At 36.3% G+C, this 25262-nt stretch overlaps 1 protein-coding gene across 4 annotated transcripts in view; it reads right to left on the reverse strand.

Annotated features, from left to right (window-relative positions):
• CDH12 (cadherin 12) overlaps nt 1-25262 on the reverse strand; it is a 1156262-nt gene that overhangs the window by 814782 nt on the left and 316218 nt on the right. For all 4 annotated transcript variants that reach the window (XM_060191184.1, XM_060191183.1, XM_060191185.1 and 1 more), the window contains exon 2: nt 4061-4138. The gene's annotated coding sequence lies outside the window, so the exon portion shown is untranslated. The remainder of the gene's footprint in view (nt 1-4060; nt 4139-25262) is intronic.

A 25262-nucleotide genomic window follows, 5' to 3' on the forward strand; every position in this document is an offset into this window, starting at 1 on the left:
CTTCTTCTTTTAACAGATGGCTCTGCAATTCTTTTTTTTTTTTTTTTATCCCGAGGCCTATTGTCAACTCAGCAGTATGCTGTGAGCACTAAAACAAGAAATGCACAAATCCACTCCTGACTGAGCAGATCCATTGCTTCCTCTGTGCTCCCATCAGTTTTTGTCTCACCTCATCTCTGCTGAGAGGTGGTGTCCCTGGGTTTCAGGTCCTGACAGTCATACCAATGCTTGAAAGGCTGGTGCATTATATTATAAACTGGCTCCTAGATTTGCTTGTCACTGTGTCCTTTCCAAAGTACTACTACACTTTCCCTCCTTCTTGTCCTGAAATGATCAACTAACAACCCTCTGAATATTTTGATTTAGCTAAAACCCTACCGTAGTTAAAACCCTTACCGTTGTTATCACAACATAAACAAGAGCCTTGTGAATATTGATTACAAATAAGTAGCTGTCTAAAAACTAGTATCAGATAAACACAAGATGGAGTCGCTGTTACACACACACACACACACACACACACACACACACACACACACACATGATTCCCCCAATAAATCTGGAGATACCAATACCAGCAATCATTATATACATATATTTCCCCTTTTTGTTACCCTTGTTGTTTTATTATTTTTATATATTTATTTATTTTCCCTTTTGTTGCCCTTGTTTTTTATTGTTATTGATGTCGTCGTTTTTAGATAGGACAAAGAGAAATGGAGAGAAGAGGGGAAGACAGTGAGGGGGAGAGAAAGGCAGACACCTGAGGAAGACCTGCTTCACTGTCTGTGAAGCAACGCCCCTGCAGGTGCAGAACTCTGATCACATTATTTCTCTACGTTCAAATAAAGCATAGTATGCAGGAATCTATATCATATATGAAACTCACAATACAGACATATTTTCAAATTTCATTCAAGGATCATGATCTAATTCTACTCCTGTAGACTTATCTGTCAACTATCCAGATACTAGATATACATTGCATTCTCTAATCCTAGGGTTTAAATCCTTCATTCATAAAATAGTATGCATTATTATGGACCTTATATATCTATATCTTCTTAGTTACATTTTTGGATTCACTTCTTAAACTTCAGCTCAAATAGTCTCTAGTTTCAACCACATAATAGAAGAAATTCTGTCCTGACATTTATAATAACTGAAACCTGGGAGTTGGGCAGTAGCACACATGATGCAAAGCACAAGGACCGCTTAAGGATCCCGGTTCTAGCCTCCACCCCACCTGCAGGGGGTGCTTCACAGGTGGTGAAGCAGGTCTGCAGGGCCTATCTTTCTCTCCCCCTCTCTGTCTTCCCCTCCTTTCTCCATTTCTCTCTGTCCTATCTAACAATGACATCAACAACAATAATAACTACAACAACAAAATAACAAGGGCAACAAAAGGGAATGAATAAATAAATATTTTTAAAAATAACTGAAACTTTAACATCTTTCATCCGGGAACAACAACAACAAAAAAATCTGTAGAGTGCTGCTTAATCACAAGATAAACCAATCCCTCTCTCTTTCTAATTTTTTCAACTTAAATATATTTTATTAGGTACTTCCTAGTAGTTCACAAGATTTTTAGAATATTGGTATTTTTAGGCAGTCATAGAAGTAGGTGACAAGTAAGTAGAAAGAAATAACACATTTAGTAAAATCTGAAAGGAGACAGGTTATCTTGACTTTGATTGTTCAAAATGAATTTATAAGAAAGAGATGATACAATTATAAGACCACAAATTGATGTATTAAATGAATAACAGAAAAGTTTAAATATTATACTTGTGAACTAGGTTCTAGTATTGCCAAGATTTCAATATTGCCAATATTTCAATATTATTTTTCTTTTATTGCATTATTCCACTGAGACTACTTTCAGGTTTATTTTCTTATGTGAACATTCATGAAAACCCTTCTGTTAAAAGGAAAACTATTTCTTTGTTGTTTGTTTGCTTGCTTTTATTGCCACTGAGTTTATTGCTGGGCCTCAGTGCCTGCTTGATGACTCTGCCAGTCCTAGTGGCTAATTTTGTTTCACTTTTTTTTTTTTTTTGAGAGGAGAGGGAAACAGAAAGGGAAAGGGAAAGGGAAAGGGAAAGACAGAGAGACCTGAAGCCCTGCTTCACCACTCCTAAAGATTCTCCTCTTCAGGTGGGGAGTATGGTTTGAACCAGGTCCTCGAGCATAGTAATATGTGCAATTAACCAGGTGAGTCACAGCCTGGGCCCCTTAAAAAATAATTTCAAATTTTCATTGAAACATATTTCACATTTTTGAATACTCCTCTGACTGAAAACAAGTAAACTTTACCCTCCTCAAATATTTCTTTTCTCATTATATGATTTGACCTATTTTCTCTCAGTATTTTTGTATATTTTAATGAGAGAAAGAGAGAGAGAGAGAGAGAGAGAGAGAGAGAAAGAGAGAAAGAGAGAGAAAGAGAGAGCCAGAGATAAAAACACAGAAGGACCAGAACACTGCTCAGCTCTGGCTGACTGTGGTGTTGAGGACTGACCTTGGGGGCCTTAGAGCCTCAGGCACGAAAGTCTTTTAAATAACCATTATGCTTTCTCCGTAGCCTTTAAGTTATCTTTTATGTAAAGTGATTATCAAATTCTTATACACTTTCTATATATTTTCCATAATAGCACAGGGAAAATCAAAGGATGTTTGGAGTGTGATTCACTGCATATTAAAGGAAACATTGCTAAGGCCTGGTGTATTGTTATTCACTAATCATACTTACATCACAGGTAATATTTAATTTTGATTCACTATTTTGAAAAAAAAGTTTCAGGAATATAATATAGGAATTAAATTTAGGAATTAATTAATATAGGAATTAAATTTGAAGTATCAACCTTAACCTATTAACATGAGCATGAGAACTGGAATGAAACTTCCACTATAAAACCAATCAAAGTCAGAGATTTAAATTTTAATTCAGTTTCTATAAAAATACAAAAATAAAAAGTAAAATAAGCTTTATTTTCATAGAGAGATTCTGAACATAAATGAAAACAACTTGAAGGGCAAAACAGATAGAGACCAGGACTTTAACATTTGTTATACAAGATGTTTAATTTCATTTTGAATATTTCCTGATAGTTGTATAGCCTTACATATGACACATAAAGTTAATCACTAATGGCAGAAGCCAGATTTAAGGAAAGCATTTTGAACAAAATGATAGCTTAAGTAATACCTGAAAAATGATAATGTTCTACTTATAGAAAATGAATGCGTAGAGAATTTGAACAAATATCACATCAAGATCCATAAGACCACATTAGTTTAATCAATGTGCTTTACTACTTTGACTCTTTTTGAGGCATTATACCAATGGTTAATCTTAATTGAGCACAGGTTGGAAATAGAGTATATGGACCTTGTTTTGACTACAGTCAAAAGAATGACTCACAATTACCAAGCAGGAAGTATCAAAGCAGTGCTTAATTATTGTATCCAGAAGGTTAATTGTAAGTGCTTAGAATTTTAGAGTTTAGATTCCTGCCATCAGCAAAGAAAAAGCAGCCTACAATTGCCTGCTCAAGAAACAACTGAACTAGACTTTACCATATTAATATTAATAAAGACAAGAAAAACTGTGCCTTTTGTCTCTTCGTTTCCTGTGTCAGAGTTTCCTCTGAGGTTGCCTTTGAAATGAGACATATCCAATTTAACAAAGGTAATATCCCACTAATTATGAGAGAGTAGATAAAGTGTCATAAAAATAATATAAAAGAGTCAATTTCTCTTCCTGAGCGGGCATGCGGCTATAAAGCATTCTCAAATCTGCATACATATTGAAATATCATGAGAAACATAGAATAAAGGAGGCTAAAACATAGAATTGATACCAAAAGAAATGGTCACTTAACTATCACAGTCTTGTCATGTTTACATCACCCCCAGTAAGTACTTACATATTTGAGTGTTCAGAATTCTATTGGCATAAATAGCTTAAAATAAACTGATAGTGAATTTTTAAGTTTGAAGCATATACTAAGTATTAAAAGTATGTGTGTAGTTGATAGTAGATGCCGCTTACCTTTAAGAAACCTCACATCCTTCAAAACTCTGCAAGTGCTGTTGAGTTTCAAATATTCCCAAATAGAGATAAATAGATCTGAAAGATAAGCATAGAGAATGGTTAGTATGAAATATCTTTTTCTAATGTATATTTAATACAGAGTATTTTACATTTACTAAAAAACTGAAGTGACATAAGGGCTCGAGGATGATTTACCTAGTACTGTGCACACTTTACTCAGCTCTAACCAGGATTTGACAGGGGAGATAGCATAATGGTTATGCAAAGAATCTCTCATGTCTATATCTCCCAAGTCCCAGGTTTAGTTCCCCACACCAACAAAAGCCAGAGCTGAGCAGTACTCTGTTAAATAAATAAATAAATAAATAAATAAATAAATAAATAAATAAATAAATAAATAAAATGCCTGCACTAGGAATCCACTGCTCCAGGAGCCTTCCCCCCCCTTTTGTTGCCTTTATTGTTTATCATTGTTGTTATTGCTGTCATTGTTGTTGGAAAGGACAGAGAAAAATCGAGAGAAGAGGGGATACAGAGAGGGGGAGAGAAAGATAAGACACCTGCAGACCTGCTTCACCTCTTGTGAGGCGACTCCCCTGCAGCTGGGGAGTCTGGGGCTCCAACTGGAATCTTTAAGCTGGTCCTTGAGCTTCGCGCCATGTGCACTTAACCCTCTACACTACCATCCAGCCCCCTGTCATCCATTCTTACTACATTCTATCATGCTTAGACAAGGATGATAGCCTTTAATTTTATAAACGCATAACAGCAGCTGCTTGGTATTTTTGAAGAATTATTACACACTGAAACAACAAAAATTATATATTTGTATATATATATATATATATATATATATATATACCTTTAAAAATTTTTATTTTGATAATGCATTGGGTTACTATAGTCACGTTTTCATTTGCTATATATTAAAATCAGAAATTGTGAGTTATATTAATTTTATCTGACAAATGATCTTGACAGGATTTAAATAGAATTTAATACTTCTCTAGTAACTATTATAACTAATGCTTATATTAGTTATAATAGTTATAATATTACAAGTTATTATTATTGTTTTTATCACAAACATTGAGTATTATAATACAGATAATAAAAAGGTGACTTAAAAAACATATAGATAGCCAAAATAGAGTATTTGTCCTTATCTATGTTGTTTTTCAGGAAGGAAAACTATCAGCTTGTTTTTTAGAAATGATTTGTTTTATAAGCTAGAGAAAAAGACTAGAGAACAGCTCACTTGTCACATGCGGTGCTCCAATCAAAATTGTGTTCTCATGAACATCAGGAATGCAATCTATCTACTGATCCACTTCTCCAGTTTCAAAATCACAATTCATTTCATGATCTTACAATTCTACTGTCAAGAACTGAATTGTCTGGTCTCCTTAATACTTATATATGAAGCTCTAATCCCCAGTGAAATGTAATTTAAAAATAAGAATTCTGGAAATAATTAGGCTATGAAGGTAAAGTCCTCTTGATGAGATTAGAGTCTTTATAGGGAGAGAGTAGGTGACACCATCTCCCCAGACAATAACCTGGGTCCACCTGCATATTAACTGTCAGGATCAGGCAAAACTTAGCAAAGTCATGAGCCCCCTGGAATATACCTAAATTAGACCTACTAGCTTTGTCCAAAATGGACACCCCAAATTTTCATCTGCAATATTCTTGCCTTTAGGTTCATGATTAGTGGACAAGTTTGTTCTGCTTTATATCTTAACTATTTTTGAGCCACCTGGTTCCAGATGATACCATGATTGTCAACCTAACTTCCCTGAGCAGAGGAACCCACCATGTGTCCTGGAGCCCCGCCTCCCCAGATCCCTGACCCACTAGGGAAAGAGAGAGAGAGAGAGAGGCTGGGAGTATGGATTGACCTGTCAACACTCTGGTTTAGTGGGGAAGCAATTACAGAAGCCATACCTTCCACCTTCTGCACGCCATAATGGACCTGGGTCCAAACTCCAAAAAGGTTAAAGAATAGGGAAGTTATCAGGGGAGGGGGTAAGGTATGGAATTCTGGTGGTGGGAATTGTGTGGAAATGTACCTCTCATCCTATAGTCTTGTCAATATTTCCATTTTATAAATAAAAAAAATTAAAAAGGATAGTAAGTGCATGTTTATTTATCTCTGTTCTCTGCCATAATGGTATACAAGGAAAAATTAGTCATCTGCAAACCAGATACAGTGAGCACATTAAAAATCATGTCTATTAGTATTTAGATCTTACATTACTCATTTCCCATACCTATGGGAAATAAATCTGTAAGTTAGTGCCTGCACTACTAATCCACCGCTCCTGTAGACCATTTTTCCCCACTTTGTTGCCCCTTTTGTTGCCATTATTATTGTTTTTGCTCTTGGATAAGACAGAGAAATCGAGAGAGGAGGGGAAGCCAGAGACGGCGAGAGAAAGATAGACACCAGCAGACCTGCTTCACCACCTGTGAAGCAACCCCCATGCAGGTGGGGAGCTGGGGGCTCGAACCGGGATCCATGTGTGCTTAACCCGCTGTGCTACCGCCCAGCCCCTTTTGCCTTATTTCTTTACATTTTACATAAATGAAATTATACTTGTCATTTTTCAGCTGACTTACTTGACAAAGCATGATATCTCCTGGATCAATTCATGTTGTTGCAAAGGACAAGATATGTTTTGGTTTTTTTTTTTTTCACTTTTATTCGAGGGTTAACTTTTACAGTAAATCCCTTGACACTTAACACTCGGGTAAAATATCCCATATCACCATGGTCAGCGTCTGCAAAATATTTTTATGCTCAGCCTAGGTTCATTTTCCCCATCACATGCCAGGACCACAAAGCCCAATCTCAACCCCTTGCCTATCCACCTTCCCCACAGTCCTTCGCTTTGGTGCAATACACCAAACCCAGTCTGAGTTTTACTTTGCTTCTCCCCTTGCACTTTGGGCCATGTGCACTTAACCCACTGCAGCTTCCTCCAGCCCCCAAGATGACTTCATTTTTAACAGCTGACTAGTATCTCATTGTATATATATTCCATTCATATTTTAGCCAGTCATCTGATGTTGGGCACCCACGTTGCTTCCAGTTTTGGAGTATTACAAATTGTGCTGATATGAACATAGATATACATAGATCTCTTTGGATGAGTGTGTTTATTTCCTTAAGCTATATCTCCAAAATAGAAATTGCCAGGTCATGCCAGATTACTCTCTGCAGGGGTTGAACTGATTTGCATGCACATCAGCAGGGCAGTTCCTTACTCCAAAATTTCTCCAACATTTGTTTTACTGCCCTTTCAGATATATGACATTCTCATCAGAGTGATGTGGTATCTCATTGTTTCCTTTATTTGTGTTTCTCTGATTGTTAGTAATGGTGATCAGTTTTCTCATATGTCCTTTGGCTCTTTGGATCCCTTCTTGGTGAATATTCTGTCCACATCCTCTCCCCGTTTTTTTGTCATAGTATAAGAGAGGTACAATTCCACATAGTTCCCACCACCAGAACTCTGTCTCCCATCCCCTCTCCTGATAGCTTTCCTATTCGTTATCCCTCTGGGAGTATGGACCCAGGGTCAATATGTGGTTCAGAAGGTGGAAGATCTGGCTTCTGTAATTGCTTCCCTGATGAACATGGGTTTTGACAGGTCAATCCATACTTCCAGCCTCTCTCTTTCTCTTCCACTTTTTTTTTTCTCCCCCAGCAAGTTTAGTAAGATGGACAGAAGATGGAAAGAAACTGAGAGTGTAGGGAGAGGGGGAGAGAAAGACACCTGCAGGCATGCTTCACCACTCCTTAAATCTCCCCCTTGCAGTTGGGGAGCAGATGCTTGAACCTTGTTCCTAGTGCTTGGTAATGTGTGTTGTCAACTGGGTGCAAAACTATCTGGCACCTGATTTTTTAAATTTTTTAATTTATTTTTATTTTTTTTAATATTTATTTGTTCCCTTTTGTTACCCTTGTTGTTTTATTGTTGTAGTTATTATTGTTGTTGTCGTTGTTGGATAGGACAGAGAGAAATGGAGAGAGGAGGGGAAGACAGAGAGGACAAAAGAAAGATAGACACCTGTATACCTGCTTCACTGCCTGTGAAGCGACTCCCCTGCAGGTGGGGAGCCGGGGATCGAACCGGGATCCTTATGCCGGTCCTTGTGCTTTGCGCCACCTGCACTTAACCCGCTGCGCTACAGCCCAACTCCCAAGGCACCTGATTTTTTAATATGAGACAGAAAGAAATGAGACTGAAAGAAATGAGATTTTTTAATATGAGACAGAAAGAAATTGATTTTTTAACATGAGACAGAAAGAAATTGGGAATAAAGGATAAGGCAGAAAGAGAGAGATAAAGAGAAACACCAGCAGCATTATTCCATCAATCATAATGCTTCCCCCTTGTAGGTGGGAACCAGTGTACTATAATGTGTACACTTACCTAAGTGTACTGTCACCCAGCCCTAAAGCTTTTTAATTTATTGTAGTCCCATCGGTATATATTTGGCTTTGTTTTCCTATCAATTGGACTTTAGCTCTAAAATTTAGATTAAAATTAACTGTACCAAAGTTTTCCTCTAAATATTGATATTTTCTGGTCCAATGTCTAAATATTCAATCCATTTCTAGTTTACATTTGTGAGTGGTGAGATTGAATGGTTCAGTTTTATTTTTCTACAGCTTTCAACCCAAGTTTCTCAACATCATTTGTTGAAGAGACTTTTTTTCTTTTCTTCATTTAATATGTTGAGCTTCCTTACCAAAAACATATTAGATGTAGGGTAGAGATAGATAGCATAATGGTTAGGCAAAGAGACTCATGCCTGAGGCTCCAAGTCCCAGGTTCAATCCCCTGCACCACCATAAACCAGAGCTGAACAGTGCCCTAGTTAAAAATAAATACATAAAAATTAAAAACTTAGATGTTCATTGGTGTAGTAGCCTATTCCTAGTGTTTGAATTATATTCCACTGGTCAAGGTGTTAATTTTGATTTTAATGTTCCTGATATAGTTACAGATCTGGGCATATGATGTTTCTAGACTTGCTTTTGTTTAAGAAGGCTTTTGTTTAAGATATGTTCTGATAATCAGATAAACTTTTGTAGCTTTTGTTCTATAAAGGCTTATCTGTCTCTGCCAAAGAAGATCATTTATTTGCTTTTCTTATCTCTCAAAGTTTCACTGCTCTGAAGCAAATTTGATTCAGATAGATCAAGACTTGGTTTGGTGGGGGAGGTAGTGGGAAGAGGGACAGAGAGAGAGAAAGAGAACAGCACTGAAGCCTCTTTAAAAACAAACAAACAAAAACACTTTTTAAAATTTTTTATTTACTGTGGGTTGTCCTAGGCTCTCTGCCTCCCTGGCCACTGACAGTGGAGACCGGGGTGGTCCCTGGAGGTCCTAGGAGACCCTGGTGGTGAGGGAGAGTGAGTGGAGAAAGAATAAATCACAACTTCCTCCTCCGTGAGACACTTCAGAAACAACTCTTTTATTCAGGGGTACAAGCAAACAGATATACCCAAGGTTTAGGTAAAGGTTAAGGTAATCATTAAGCTGAACACACAATACAGGGCTAAGTCTTGACCTATCAGATGTTTGTTCATTACTGGGAAGTTACCATATAAGGTCTGGTCAGGAGCTCACCATGCATAGGCAGGCTTCTCTCTAAAGGTGAATCACCATCACCTCAGGGCAGTGGGGAGAGGGGGCAGTTAAGCAAAACCAGGATATTTGTGGTGGGTTTCAGTTGGCCATATACAGTAAATCATGGCCTTTGTTCAGAAGCGAATGAGGAAGCATGTGCAGGAAGGTTCCCAGTCTGGAAAAGCCCATCCATCTTAAGGTCACAAGGTCAGGAGAGCCCTGCCTATAGCTTCTTCTGAGAAGGAGATGGCTCAGGGTCAACCCTCTCAGACTCTCATGGAAATAACAGCCTGGACTTCCCAGACAGTGGGCCCTTCCCCACAATTTAGTTATAAAACAAAAAATAGTAAAAATCGACAAAACCATAGTACAATGAGGGTCAGGCTCAAACATGGATTAGGCACATAGCAAAGTAATGCATTCTTCAAGTGAACTTTTTTCTCATCATCTTAAGAGATGGATATTTCTTAATAATGTCACATAAATACTTAATATTTCCTCTTCCTAGTAGACTTATCAGTTGATAACCTGAAATTATGTTGTAATAAGTTGACTAAAACTGCAGAAGTGGGGACTTAGTCTAATGGCTTCATAATCTTTAGTAAAATCTTACGGAAATCTGTAGAAAAAAAAGAGTAAACAGGCATTATAGCCATAAGGAAGTTGCACAGCCATTCCATAACATTAGCTATGTTTGAAATTTTTGATTCAAGTTTCTACTATCTATCAATTTCCTATGACTGTAGTCAGAAATGACCACAACTGAAGTGGTTTAATGTGGCTGATTTTTTTTTTCTTTCTTTCATTGTTCTGGTAGGCAGATGTCTGAAATGAGTCTGATCAGGAGGGAATCAAATTATCAATAGAGATGTCCTCCCCTCATGCAGATGAAAGAAGAATTGGTTCCTTGCTTCCACTAATTCCTAGTGACTACCAACATATATTGTCCTATGGCCAACAGATTACTGTGTTCAAAGGGCCCTTCTTCAGATTCTATATTTGTCTTCACGTTACTCTTCTACACTTGTCAAAATGACCTAAACCTGTCACGTAAAATAATATATGGTACAACATTTTGTACCTACTGCATAATCCAGGATAATTCTCTACATTACATCTACAGAGGAAGTTGCTGTTTTTCTATTTTGTCATATAATGTAACATTAATAAAGTACATGACTAAGCCCAGGACTATAATGTGTGAGGCCTTTTTCCAGCATGATGAAGATCATTTTATAGATCTCTTTTATCTCATCTTCCATAAGAAGCGGAAAAAAACACAAGAATAAAACAACTTCTTCAAGATTCTATTTACAAACATACACACACACACACACACACACACACACACGGTACAGTGCTGGTAGCACTAAAATATAATCGTATGTGATAAAAGAGTATTTTAAAATATTGTTGAAGACAATGTAGGGCAGGCATATTCTGAACATGCATAGGGAGAGATGGATATCTCTTAATAATGTCACATAAATAATTAATATTTCCTCTTCCTTGTAGAGTAGGACACCTGTGAACCTGCAATTATGTTGTAATAAGTTGACTAAAACTGCAGAAGTGGGATTTAGTCTAATGGCTTCATGATCTTTAGAAAATTCTTATGTAAAGCTATAGAAAGAATAAGGGAAACACCTTGTCAATTTTAAAGCATAATACATTTGTAGAGTATAAGTACTTACAAAACAGACCTCTTCTGTCTGGTCAAATTGTCAAGGGACTGAAATACTGAGAAAAGCAAATCCCATGGAAGTGGCAATAAAGTAAGAAGAGTAGGCACTGACAACTCAGGAAATTATCAGAGAGAAAGACATAAATAAAGAAAAAAAAAAAAGAAAACACCTTCAGTGGGCTTTAAATATATAGCACTATTAAAGAAATCCAGATTTTAGGCACATAGACTAATTAAGAATGAAATGCAAGTGGATGGGCAGAGGACTTCAATTTAAGAATCCAAGGTTTAGGAGTCGGGCGGTAGCACAGCGGTTTAAGCGCCCACTGCGCAAAGCGCAAGGACCAGAGTAAGGATCCCGGTAAGGATCTACAGGGGAGTAGATTCACAGTCAGTGAAACAGGTCTGCAGGTGTCTATCTTTCTCTCCTCTCTCTGTCTTCCCTTCCTCTCTCCATTTCTCTCTGTCCTGTCCAGCAATTACGGCTGCAATAACAACAACGATAATAACTACAACAACAATAACGACAAGGGCAACAAAAGGGAAAACAATTAATTAATTAAAAATAAATAAATTATTTAAAAAAATAATCCACAGGTTCAATTCCTAGCAGTACCAATAGCCAGAACTGAATGGAAAAAAATTTGTCAAGAATTATTCTGCATTTGTCATAATCAGAAAAAATGTAAAACAATAAAACATTAATGACATGGCATTTCATACTCATATAGACTTGAAATTATTTTTCAAATAAATTTATTGGGGACATACTAGTTTACAGAACAGTTGTTGGCATCTGGGTACTCTTTCTCATCTCGCCACGACAGGTGTCTGCAGAACACTTGAACCACCAACTCAATCTCTACTACGGTGTGCTGGGCCCCCTATACCCTCTCTACATCTAGAGATCTCCTCCTCCCTCAGAATTCTCTACTTTCTGGACTTGCAGTTATTTTAAAGTTAAATATAAAATCTGAAATTAGTAGGGCTTTATAAGCAATAGGATTGGTTGAAGAGTTCATATAATGTTGAAAATGAACACTGTCATTATTCCCTAGAAGAACTGTGTAACAAAAGCTAATAAAGAACAGAATACAAGTTACCCTCTCCAGCAATATGTCTGTATGTACATACTAGACAGAGGCTTGCAAATGTCCCCAAATAGTTATGCACAAGAATGCTAAATATTAACATGTTCATATTCCTCAACCAATTACGATTTTAAAAATACTGAATTATTGACAACTTTAAGTACAACACTGCCTCATATAGTACTTCAAATTCATGAAAAAAAAACTATTGAAAATCTTTTTTTTACATTCTGCTATTTTCTTTTAGGTGTATGTGTATATCTGTGCTAGTAAATATGTTTTAAGTGTGTACAATGTCAGATAAAGCAGATGAGGCTTGTTTCATTATATCGTAAGCACATCAAAAATAATACACATGGCTTCCTCAAAATGAGCAATGAAAAACAAAATTAATTTGATTATGCATATGTAAATATTCAGTTCAAAACAGCAGGTAAGCACCATAGACTTAAATAAAAGAAGACAACACTAGAAAGAGAAGGAACACTAAAATTAGATAAAGTTTGCAGAGGACAATTAATAGAGATGTTATACCAATGGAGTAGACACACATTTTTGTGTTCTTGTGTTTCCAGCATAAAGATAAAAGTGAATCCCCATATAGTTTATTACAGTCTAGTAGAAAGATGTAAGAAAGGAAATTAAAGGGAACTAGAAAATTCCAAGTTAAGGAATGGGTCAACAAACAATAGTGTTTCAATAAGACCCAGGACATTAGTTCAGATGAAGTACAGTCTGCAAGAGACTAATTCATTGAAAGAAGGTACGAAAACCTGAGACTACTATAAGCTGAAGACATACAGGACATAAAGGTAAAAGGGCTTAATGCTAAAATTCTTGGAGAGAGAACTTCCAACGTTTCTACCACAATGGAAAATAAATGAATGAATGAATGAATGAATGAATGAATGAATGAATGAATGAATGAATGAATGAATAGACAGACTGGGAAATGGTTTGGCTACTTAAGCTCCTGACTTGCATTTCTGAGGTTCTTGATTCAGTCCTCAGAGTTGTACATATGATAGTGGTGTTCTAGATCCTCTCTTTTTTACATGAAACTATTTCTCTCATATGCAAAAAATAAAGCACATCTTTTAAAAAGTTGAAAGAATTTGGGCCCACAGGATGGCTCACTTGAATAATGTGTTTGCTTGGTCATGCATATAACCAACCATTTAAAGCCCAGCCTCTAGTGTACTGGAGGAAGCTTTGGTGCTGTGGTCTCTCTCTCTCTCTCTCTCTCTCTCTCTCTCTCTCTCCCTGTCTCTTTATTTATGCTTCTGTATCACTCTTTGTAAAAGAGTCATCCTGGGGCTAGGAAGCACCAATGATGATAAAAAATGTAAACATAATGTTTTAAATGCTAAAAAGAAAACTGCATTAATGTTGGACAGTAAAGGAGAATCAGTGACAAATTTCTACCAAAGATATTTAGTGTAGCATGTGTCACAAGAATAATACCAAGATAATCATAATATTTCATCTAAAACATCACAAAATAGGCTATCATAATAAAGCCCCTCCAAGAGATTTGGGTGGTAGCGCAGCAGGTTAAGAGTATGTGGTGCATGTAAAGTGCAAGGACCTGCTTAAGGATTCTGGTTCCAGCCCCTGGCTCCCCACCTGCAGAGGAGTCACTTCACAAGTGGTGAAGCAAGTCTGCAGGTGTCTCTCTCTCTCTCTCTCTCTCTCTCTCTCCCTCTCTGTCTTCCCCTCCTATTTTCATTTCTCTCTATCCTATCTAACAACAACAATGACATCATCAACAATAACAATAATAACTACAACAACAATAAAAAAAAGACAAGGGCAACAAAAGGGAAAATAAATATTAAAACAATTTTAAAAAATAAAGTCCCTCCAAAATCGCTGAACTAAAGGCTGAGAGATTAAAATTCATCTGTTGAGCACTGCACTGAGAATTCCTTTAGAAGCTTTGTTTCCCAGATCATCAAAAGCAAATACAACCAGACCAAATGGATTAGCTGCTGGTGACCAAGTTCTCTCCTGGTGCATCTAAGTATATTTGGGAATGAAGGCCAGACTAAATGGAAAACCAGGCGAGGAAAATGCATCACTGATGCTGCAAGAAAAATGGACAAGTTTTCCACAACAAGCACTCTCCAGACATGATAAATAGATGTGATAGATATCACTGTTGTCAGCTCTTGAAGTCTGGTTCTAGGGCATTCAAGTATCACCCATGTGTCAAGAAGGAACTTGCTGAAGTTTGCCATGTATATTGTGCTTGATTTGAAATAACTGGATCTTAATTGCATAATTTACATGTCAACGTAATGCACGTGTGTAGATGGTTTATTTTGGCATCATGTATTGGGTTCCCTTTCTATCATTAACAACTAAAGAAGCATAGAAATGCTGTGATGTAGTAGCATATGGCTGAGGAATTGGACATACTTAGCACAGGGGCTGATGTCATGTTGACTTCAGGACCGAACTTAAGCACATGTCTGGCAGCCGGGAAGAGGCGGTTCTCTCTGTTCCTGCACGCTGGTCCTGCTCTCTGTTCCTTCTCTCATCTCTCCTGGCTCCCTGCTTTCCTGCATGCTCAAGGTGCCTGCCATGGCTGCCCCTCCCGGGAACTGAACATATGCAACTCAGTTAGCCGGTAAACTCTTTAAGACTCTCCTCAATAGCCATAGTGAGTAAGCTATTCCCCTGCTGATAATGACTTATTTTGCTGTACCTACAATATACTATTCTGTACCGCTGTAACAAACCTTTGTTTGTCTTAAGCCCATGCCAAGCTATGCCCCTGTAAACTCCTTTATTAACGTCATCTAATAACCTTGATCTAAACACAAACTAGCCACCATCATCCCCCACAGTCCTTTTACTCAGTTTAAAATGTATTATCTTTACTTATTTAATGGATAGAGACAGCCAGAAATTGATAGGAAGGGGAGATAGAGAGGAAGAGAGACAGAGAGACACCTGTGGCCCTGCTTCATCATTTGTGAAGCTTTCCCCTGCAGGTGGGGATCAGGGGCTTGAACCTGGGTCCTTGTGCACTGTAACATGTGCACTCAACCATTTGTGCCACTACTGGCCCTTATTTTTTAATTACAATATAGAAAGATTTTGTTAGAGTGAGTGGTTTAGAACCCCCATATATGCAAGAAAGTCAGACTATTCAGATGAATGCCTCCCTTTAAAACAAAAGAAATAACCATTAATTCAAATATACAGTAGACTGGACTCTATCAACAGCTAATCTATACCATATGGTTTTCAGGCCAGGAAACATGTTAAAGCTAGAACTTTGTTGTTTCTATCTAATAGAAATTAGTAGTGAATTAAAACTCCAGGACATAGCATTCTGATAGTTTATTTAAAGAACACAAAGATCAGTTTATTTTCTCTCAGTTTCCTATGTCTCTCAACATCATTATCTTTCTAATGACAATAGAAACATTTTATTAAATTTGTAATATGATTTTTCATCTCAAGTTCATATATTTATTGTATTTTTATAGGTGCTTGTGAAATCTATACTGGCATTAAAAGAGAACATACTTAGCATCACATATTAATGATCATGGTTAGCATAAAGCTATCTATCTAGTTTTTCAATTACTTAATAAAAGGCAGAATGTGTATAAATGCATTTTCTCCATGCTTTATTTCTGCCATTTATTCTATTATTCACTTGGCAAACTATTGAGTACAGAGTAGATACCAAATAGGAAAATGAATTAAATATAATTACTGTCCTGAGGAAATGTATAAAGTCAAATATAAAATTGACGTATAAGCAAAAGTTTGAAGCACAATATTGCAAATCATGTAATAGAGTTTCTAAAGTGACATAAAGATAAACTTGCACAGCAAAGGGAATTAAGTTTTTCACAGACTCTTAACCATTTGAAGAATATCTTAGAAGAAAATGAGAATTTTCCAAACAAAGAGAAAATGAAAAGGGATTTCAGAAAGGAATAATGTCTTCAGAACATAAGAGGTCACTGGTAACCAAGGGTAAGCTTCACAATGATATGTTTAAATGTTATACTAAGCAATATCCAGCAAAGCTAAGTCAAAAACATGCCTATATACACTGCCATAGACTTTAAATTATACAAACCACAATTTTTAATTAATTTCCTCTCTGATACAGTCATATAAACACAATGTAATAGCTAATTATTCCCTTACCTCTCTACCCTCTGGTTACCTTTTATTTTTTCCTTTATTTATATTTAAGCAGAATATAAACAAAGAGAAACTTTCCTATTCTAATAACCAAGGGTCTGTGTGCAAAAGGGAAAATGGTCTCATTATTTTATAGACTGACAGTATTACAAACATTTGACATCCAAACTTACCCAATCCCCCCGGTTTCCTAGCATCATTTCCAACCAACTTCATTACTTATAATCATTCCCTACATCTATGTATGGCAGTCCTAATGCTTACACGGTACAAGAAGATATTTTCATGGACTTCCCTGTGCATAAGACAATTTGATGAACACAGTCCTCAGAAAGTCTAAGGGACTCATTGGTTACTATTTACTTTGCAAGCTTGTTTGCTTCCATTGTCTACACTGTACATATGAGTGAAATCATCTGGTATTTGTTTCTGATTTCTTTACTTATTTTGCCTAATATATAATCACCTTTAGTTTCACCCATTTTACCCCAAAATATTTCACTATCATCTTTGATAATTGCAAAATAGTACTCCATTGAATAAATATGCCAGAACTTCTTTATCCAGTCATCTGTTGACAGGCATCAGGTTGACAATACAGCCCTAAAATCTTACAATCTTAAGTCATTCTTAAATGATAAATAATAAAAAATATTTAAATACAATATTTGACTAAAGGACAAGCTATTAATGCATTTGTTTCTGTGTGAACCATTCATATGAAAATTGTTTCTTGTGTCCAAGTACTATTATTTCCTGTTTAAGTTCAAGAATTAACTCTGTCAACTGTTAAATGTATCATTACTGAATACTTTTATTCTGTGACATGGAAAAAAAAAGATAGCAGCTACATTACTACTCACAGTACAACTTGAATCCATTGGTATTATAGATCCATTTTTACATAGATCTTTTGGCCTTTGCATGTCCCTAATGCTATTTGCTCAGTGAAATGAATACCGTTTCTCACCCACTAAATCATCTGCGAATATTGGTTTTCGGTTGCTCTGAATGTATGTGTCAATTTTTTTTTTCTGTTGGTAACAATGATGCTATGTTAGGCAGAGAAGTGGAGACAACTTTTTTTTTTTTCTGGGCATAAAAAATGTGCTGACTGGGATTTTATAGTATTAGAATAGAACACTATATGTTCAAACCATGTCTTTTATTGGCTAGTTATACCACAGTTCTTGGAATCCTAGAATGTGGCCTTATTCCTGAGTTTTTAGTCTACCACTAGATGAGAAAATGGGCAAGGGGCAGGGCAGGGCAGAGTAAGAAATCTCACATGATCATGACATGAGACAAACCAAAGTGAGCACTGTCATAACACTGAGGTGAAGTAAGAAAGTACAGTAATCTGGAAGTCTTATTGGTATTATTGATCAAAGGTCTGCAATATTCAGATATTTTTGAGGAGAGAAGGGTTATTCAGCACTGAAAGACTATCTGACATGACCTAGTATGGATGCCCTTCTTGTATATCAGGAGGCAGGGAATATTACACTAAAATTGTTTTGCCAATCTTGTGGTGCCAAAGGAAGGTAGAAGAATTTAAGGCAGACACTTAACAATGGAGAGAGCTGGCATAAAAATGCATGAGTCCTGTCTAGAATGTCAGTCTTGCTTTGTCCCGAACACTTGGGGTTGAAGAGTTTTAAGTGTAGACTAAAGTGAAGCTCTCCTTACTTACATATCAATAAGGGGTGTACTGTTCGATTGTATTCACGTTTTGGGTAAAGTACATCCCCAGCACCATGTGGGAGTACCATGGACAGTACCAAGAGGAGCCCCAAGGATAGTGAAATGGGGCTTTGCTGCCACACCCTCTCACTCTATTCTCCTCCCTTCCCCTCCCCTCTCTACTCTTCTCCTTTCCTTTCTCCTTTTTCTTTCTCTTCACTTCTCTCTATATATCTCCCTTTTTGTTCTCTTCCTTCAGATCTCTCTAAATATACTGAAAGAAAGCTGGATCAAGGAGGTCACTAGACAGCACTGTCCATGTGCAAGATTGTCAATAAACTTCCATGCACAGCATAAAATAAATAAATTATGCTTTCTTTTAACTACATTTGTCTTCACTGTTGCCATTTTATTCTCTATATATCATGCCTATTCCCATCTTAGTGTGGATATTGAAGCTATAAAGTACATATTGTAGAACACTAGATATATAAAGTGAAATCCCATGTCCAATTTGCTGATAGCAAATATTTATATACATTCATTTTTAATTGTCTCCATCAAACTATGGCAGTTGTAAACTTTAAAAGGTGATAGTATGTCTCAAATCAGGGTTGAGTATTGTGTACATTTGTCATTTTATTGTTTCTATTACTGTTCATTAAACTCATCTACTGCTCTAATATTTCACTCATCTCACAGTCTCTTAGAGATATTTAAATGCAATATTATGTTTGTAAATTACAGTGTCTATAATATAGAACATCTAGTTTATTTGACAGATGACATATTTGATCCTATATAATAATAGGCCTATTCCTTTTCTTTTCAAAGCTATGAAATATTAAAAAAAGTCACTTGTTAAGGTTTAGCTTCTATACTGAAAAAGAACTGCAATAAAAGGAAATTAAATTTTATCTGTGGAATTATGTGGCAGAAACACGGTACTCTTCACAGATATTTTAAGTAAGTATCTGCAGTGAGCTTCCAAAAAAAAAAAAAAAGAAAGAAAGGATGTGTCCTTGGCTATTCAGGTCAGCACTAATTCAACAGAGAAGCAAAACTCACACCATGAACAGAGGTTATGTTATTTATTCTTCACTTAATTACGATACTTTTCTTGTACTTGTATATACAATATTTAAATTAATATGATGGAAACTTGACATTTCCATAAGGCAGAAATCAGGTATATTATAATTCCAGAGGTCAACAGGTATTGATAAATATGCATGCGACATTTTGCAAGGAAACTAGTTTCTCTCTTTAGAATTTTTCATTCTACATTGTACACCCATTACAATGAATCATGGAATAAGTTATATACAACTAACTCCAAGAACAATAATGAAGATGCTATTAAAATCAATTTACATGGAATAATTATATGAATAATTATAATAAATATATATGAAGTGAGATATTATGCTATCTCACTTCACCAAAGTAGCTTAAAAGCGTAGAAAGAAATATGGAGTCATATTTATTGGAGCATGAGATAAAAAGAGATTATGTACAAAGGTATGTTTAAGAGCTCAATACATCAAGATTTTAATCAACGCTGTCTACTGAGGGTAAGTAAAATGTAGACTTTCAGTGATCCTAGTATTTAGCAAAAGTGATTACTTACGCAATACTTTAGAAACATAATGCAGTTATTTGTAGATAACCACATGTGTGGCTTAGATATATAATGTAATATAATTTAATATAACATAATGTAATATTTGTCAGATATAAATGAACTAGATTAAAAGAACAATCCATAGCTTATTATATTTATACATAATATACTGCACTTGGTTTGAGTTCATTGTTCATTCTGTGCTTTTGCTGTCCAGCTTTTAGATGCTCTTGTGCTGCGTTTTCTGTGAGGCAAACAATCATGCTTGCTTACTGTTATTTTTTCTAATTTATTTATTTATTTTTTCCAGCAGGATTATTGCTGGGGTTCAGTGTCATATGAAGACTTCACCACTTCAAGTGGTTACCCTACATTTTGATAGAGGGTGATCCAGAGAGAAAGTCATTGAGCGAAGAACAGAAACACATGGAAGTGTTCTGCCATTTTTGAAGCTTCCCTACTGCAGGTGAAAATCAGGGCCTTGAATCTGGTTCTTTGTACATGGTAATATGTGTGCTTTCCCAGGGGAGCCTTCCTACTCCCAAGATTCAAGTTTACTTATAAAAAATCCAATCATTTATTTACGAGAGAGAGAGAGAGAGAGAGAGAGAGAGAGAGAGGACCAAAGCATTACTATTATACCTGATGCCAGGGACTGAAAGCTTGTGAGTTCAACACTTTATCCACTGTACCACCTCCTTGTCTGCTCAAGCTTGTTTTTTTTTTTTTAATTTCATGCCTTTTCCCCTTCTTACCAGAGCACTTTTATTTTTATATCATTATTTTCACTTCTTTATTTTTATTGATTTATTTTTTTACCAGAGCATTGCTCTGCTCTGGTTTATAGTAGTGCTGAGAATTGAACTTGGGATGCTTGATGCCTCAGGCATGAAAGATTTTTTTTTTTTTGCATAACCATTTTGCTATCATGCTAGCTTAAAACCACATCCCTTTTAACAGTTCTTTATCCTGGGAGGTGGGGGCAAGGAGAGGAGAGGCAATGGTGTGTGTCATATCCCTAATAGGCTTCTGGTAAAATATAGTTCATAATACTAAAAGAAATATTGAAAAAATATATATAGCTCATTAAAGGAGAAAAATCTCTATAAGAATTGTTTTGTTTCCAATTTTATCAATTAGAATTTTAAACTTTATCTGTGCTTGCAGCTTAATGGTCAATTGAGTGGGGGAAGTGGAAATCATTGCCAGCCATTAATATTTTATTACATTAATATTTAATGATACTTTATCTTAATAATATATATTAATAGCATTTTAAACACATCATTTTTGGTAGTCCCTTTGCAGTGCTGAAGTTTGCATATGTAATGTTTAAGATTTTATCGTTTGAATGGGATAACTAAAAAGTAAATAGAAGCAATATTAAAACGAGTGAACCTGTATTCATAGCTAGGGACTTTTGTGGCCAGTGGAGAAAGGACGTTATTTTTACCATTCAATCGATTTCTAGATGAGCGAAGAACCTATAGCAGGTATTATGTACCACACTCCAAGTTACAGATATTTCTTATGAGTAAATCTTAACCCCTGCAATATTCAAGCACTGTATTACTAGCAATATTTGTTTATTACCTTGAATGGAATCCGGCCAATCTTCTGTAAAAACCCAGGTTTAAATATATTGTAATCTGCAGCCATATAGTCTCTAAGGGCCCCTCCAGTGAGAAAACAGCAAAAGCAATGCCTAATTGAATAGATGTAGCTGAATTCCAGTGATTCCTAAACTTAATTAGACTTGATGCCTCCAGCAATGAGTTTCCTGCCATATGTGACGTTCATTTTTATGCCCCATTAATCATTAATCGATGGTTAAGCCTGAGAGATACATTCAGATGGGCAAAAAAGATTTCATATTTTATAGCCCAGTACTGCCTATTTATTTACAATTACCAATAGCTGATGTCATGTGTCCTTAAGTGTAGCAGGAAAGCACTACACTCATCACATGATTTCTACTATCAACTAAGGTAGAGATGGAAGCTTTCACAAGAAAACAGTCGTCATTTGCAGGTTCGAATACACAGTCATGATTTGAAGATGACTAAATACTAGATAAATACAAAAGCTAGTCTGTCTGTGATTAATGTTGACTTTACACTACTTAAATAATCACTCAAAGGTGGAAGCATTATCCCCAGATTACAAATTAGGCACCAGTGGCTCAGTCTGAAAAATAAAAACCAAGCAAGGTCATGTTGGTAGTAAATAATCAGAGCATCCAGAATGATTCCAAATCTGTCCAGCCTGAAAGCCCAGGCTCTCTCAAACCCTCTCTCTCTGCATTTCACATGCACTAAATTGTGTATGTTGCACAGTGTAAGTCTTCTTTGAGTTTGCAGCCTCTGCACATTTTACTAAAGCCTCATCGCTGCTCAGCTTTCTTTCTATTTCATTTTTGCGCTGCTCTAAACTCAAAATTTTCTCTCCTATGCTTTTTAGACTCAGCAGTGAAACTGCCTTATAGTCACTAATATATAAGACCATTTTACAGACATATTAAATCTATACTTCAGAAAGGAGAGGAGGCCGGGCAGTTGAGCACTGGGTTAAGCGCACATAAGTACAAAACTCAAGGACATGCTCAGAGATCCCAGTGTGAGCCCCCAGACCCCCACCTGTAGGGATGAGGTGGTGGAGAGTTGCTTCACAAGTAGTGAAGCAGATCTGCAGGTGTCTATCTTTCATATATATATTTAAGTGTCTATCTTTCTATCTTACCCTCCCCTTCTCAATTTCTCTCTGTTCTATCCAAAAAGTGAAGAAAAAAAATGGCCACAGGAGCAGTGGATTCTTAGTACAGGCACTGAGCCCTAATGATAACCCTGGAAGCAAAAAAAAAAAAAAGGGAGGGAGGGAGAGAGAGAAAGAGAGAGAGAGAGAAGGCAATAAGGAGACGGTTAAATTGGGTATAGTGTGTAAAATACATCAAAGCAAATGTCTAAGGTGAGATGAATGCCTGAGAGAGTTTTGGGTTCCTGGTGCAGGATAGTTGAAAATCACCTAAATTGAGTATGGGGGATTTCTGCAGACAAATTGTCCCCATATTCCAGCTGTACAACAAATCATTAGCTCCTCAATACAACGATTTAAAAAAAAAACCTGTACTTCTTGTTCCAAATAGATTTGAATTATTTCACTTTTTACATTTTCTTTTTTCTTTCTCCAAAATATTTTCTTCTCTTCTATGCTAAATTAGTTTATACGATCTTTATAACTCTGCTTTTTCACCAGTTTTCAGCAATATTTCTATGATTATGGTTCTTGGGTTCTAACCCATCCCCCACAAATAGGCACACATTTCATCTAGCATGAACTGAACCTCCAGTCATTCAAATTATTTGTAATCTCCACACTTATTTGACTGTAAAACTTCATGCAAAAGGGAGTCGGGCTGTAGCGCAGCGGGTTAAGTGCAGGTGGCGCAAAGTACAAGGACCGGCATAAGGATCCCGGTTTAAACCCCGGCTCCCCACCTGCAGGGGAGTTGCTTCACAGGCGGTGAAGCAGGTCTGCAGGTGTCTTATCTTTCTCTCCTCCTCTCTGTCTTCCCCTCCTCTCTCCATTTCTCTCTGTCCTATCCAACAATGACAACAACAATAATAACTACAACAATAAAACAACAAGGGCAACAAAAGGGAATAAATGAGTAAAATAAATATTTTAAAAAAAAAGTTCATGCAAAAAAGTAAATAAATAAAATAAAAAGTCTATGCTGTTGAGTAACCTTGCTACTCTCCTAGATAACAATTCCATGAACATTCTAGTTTCTGAAATCCTTACTCTATAGAAAAGAATCTTCCCCAGAGCTGGGCAGTGGCACATCTGGTTGAGTGCACATGTTATAGTGCATAAAGACCTGGGTTCAAGCCCCCAGTCCCCACCTGCAGTAAAAAGTTTCACAAGTGGTGAAGAAGGGTTGCAGGTGTCTTTCTATCTCCCCCTTCCCTCTTGATTTATTTATGTCTTTATCCAGTAAAGAAAAATATAATTTAAACAAAATTTTCAAAAAAGAAAGTGATTTTCCAAGTGTTTGCAACAAATTTGTAAAAAATCCCTCCTGATTTTCCCTAACACTAGGGGTCTCTGTTAATCCTTGTTAATCTCCCTCTCTTTGAGAAACAAACTTGGAAAACATTTACTTAGATTTTTCTTTTTTCTTCATTCTTCCTCTGGTTTCCTTCACTGACTGCCTTATTTTAAAAGCAATTACAGAAGTCAGCCCTTCCACCTTCTGCACCCCATGATGACCCTGGGTCGATAATCTCAGAGGGATAAAGAACAGGAAAGCTTCCAATGAAGGGGATGGGATGCAAAACTCTGGTAGTGGGAATTGTACCCCTCTTACCCAATGGACTTGTCATTTATAAGTTCATAATTAAATCATTTTTTTAAAAGAAAGTGCTGATGCTAATATTATGTATATTTGTTCTCTCTTCATACTCTTGAGAATTTTACTGCCATTCATGTATTTTCTGTAGTAATTATGGAATTACTAGATGCTCTGCAGGTTCCATATGTTCTTCCTCCCACGTTCAAATGAACGTTATCATCTCTCTAAAGTGCAGTATGGTAGAAAAAACACACCATTGAAACATGAACACAAAAACAAGAACACAAAAGTCTAACACCACTTAGAGGCCATGTCTGTGTTGGAATTCAGAAAGCTAGCTATGAAGTATGTAAACTGTCCTATTTTCTACAAATAGTAACAGCTTTACTTCTCTTCAAACAGATAGCCATTTGAATTATTTTTCTTGCTTAGTTGCTATGGCTAGGATTTCCAACATTAATGAATAGTAACTGTGGTAGTGAGAAGCTCTCTGTAGTACCTAGTCTAAGTGGGAATACTTTCAGTTTCTCACTGTTGAATGAGATACTGGCTATAGGTTTGCTGTAGAGAAACTCAACTAAGTTTAGCAATTTTACATTAATTTTCCTCACTGTTGTAGTGTTTTAATCAAGAAAGTGTATTGGGTCTTATTAAAGGTTTTCTCTGAATTATGTATCAGTTTACCGATAATCTATGATATATTATCATTGCTGCTGTTGTTTTTACTGCTACTATTATTTGCTTAGTTAGGGTCTTATATTTGGTCAGTGTTAACAATACAAGCAAACTGCTATTGAGACTGAGACTGAGATAAAGCAGCACAGGGGCCGAGCTTCCATGTGGTGCCAAGACCCTCCTCTGGGCCATACTTGCAAGGCATGCCCCTTATACAATGAATTTGCTCTCTTGCTTTATAATATATATTTTACACATGAATTAGATCTTTAT

This window comes from Erinaceus europaeus, chromosome 5 (assembly GCF_950295315.1).
Source record: "Erinaceus europaeus chromosome 5, mEriEur2.1, whole genome shotgun sequence".
Lineage (NCBI taxonomy): Eukaryota > Metazoa > Chordata > Mammalia > Eulipotyphla > Erinaceidae > Erinaceus > Erinaceus europaeus.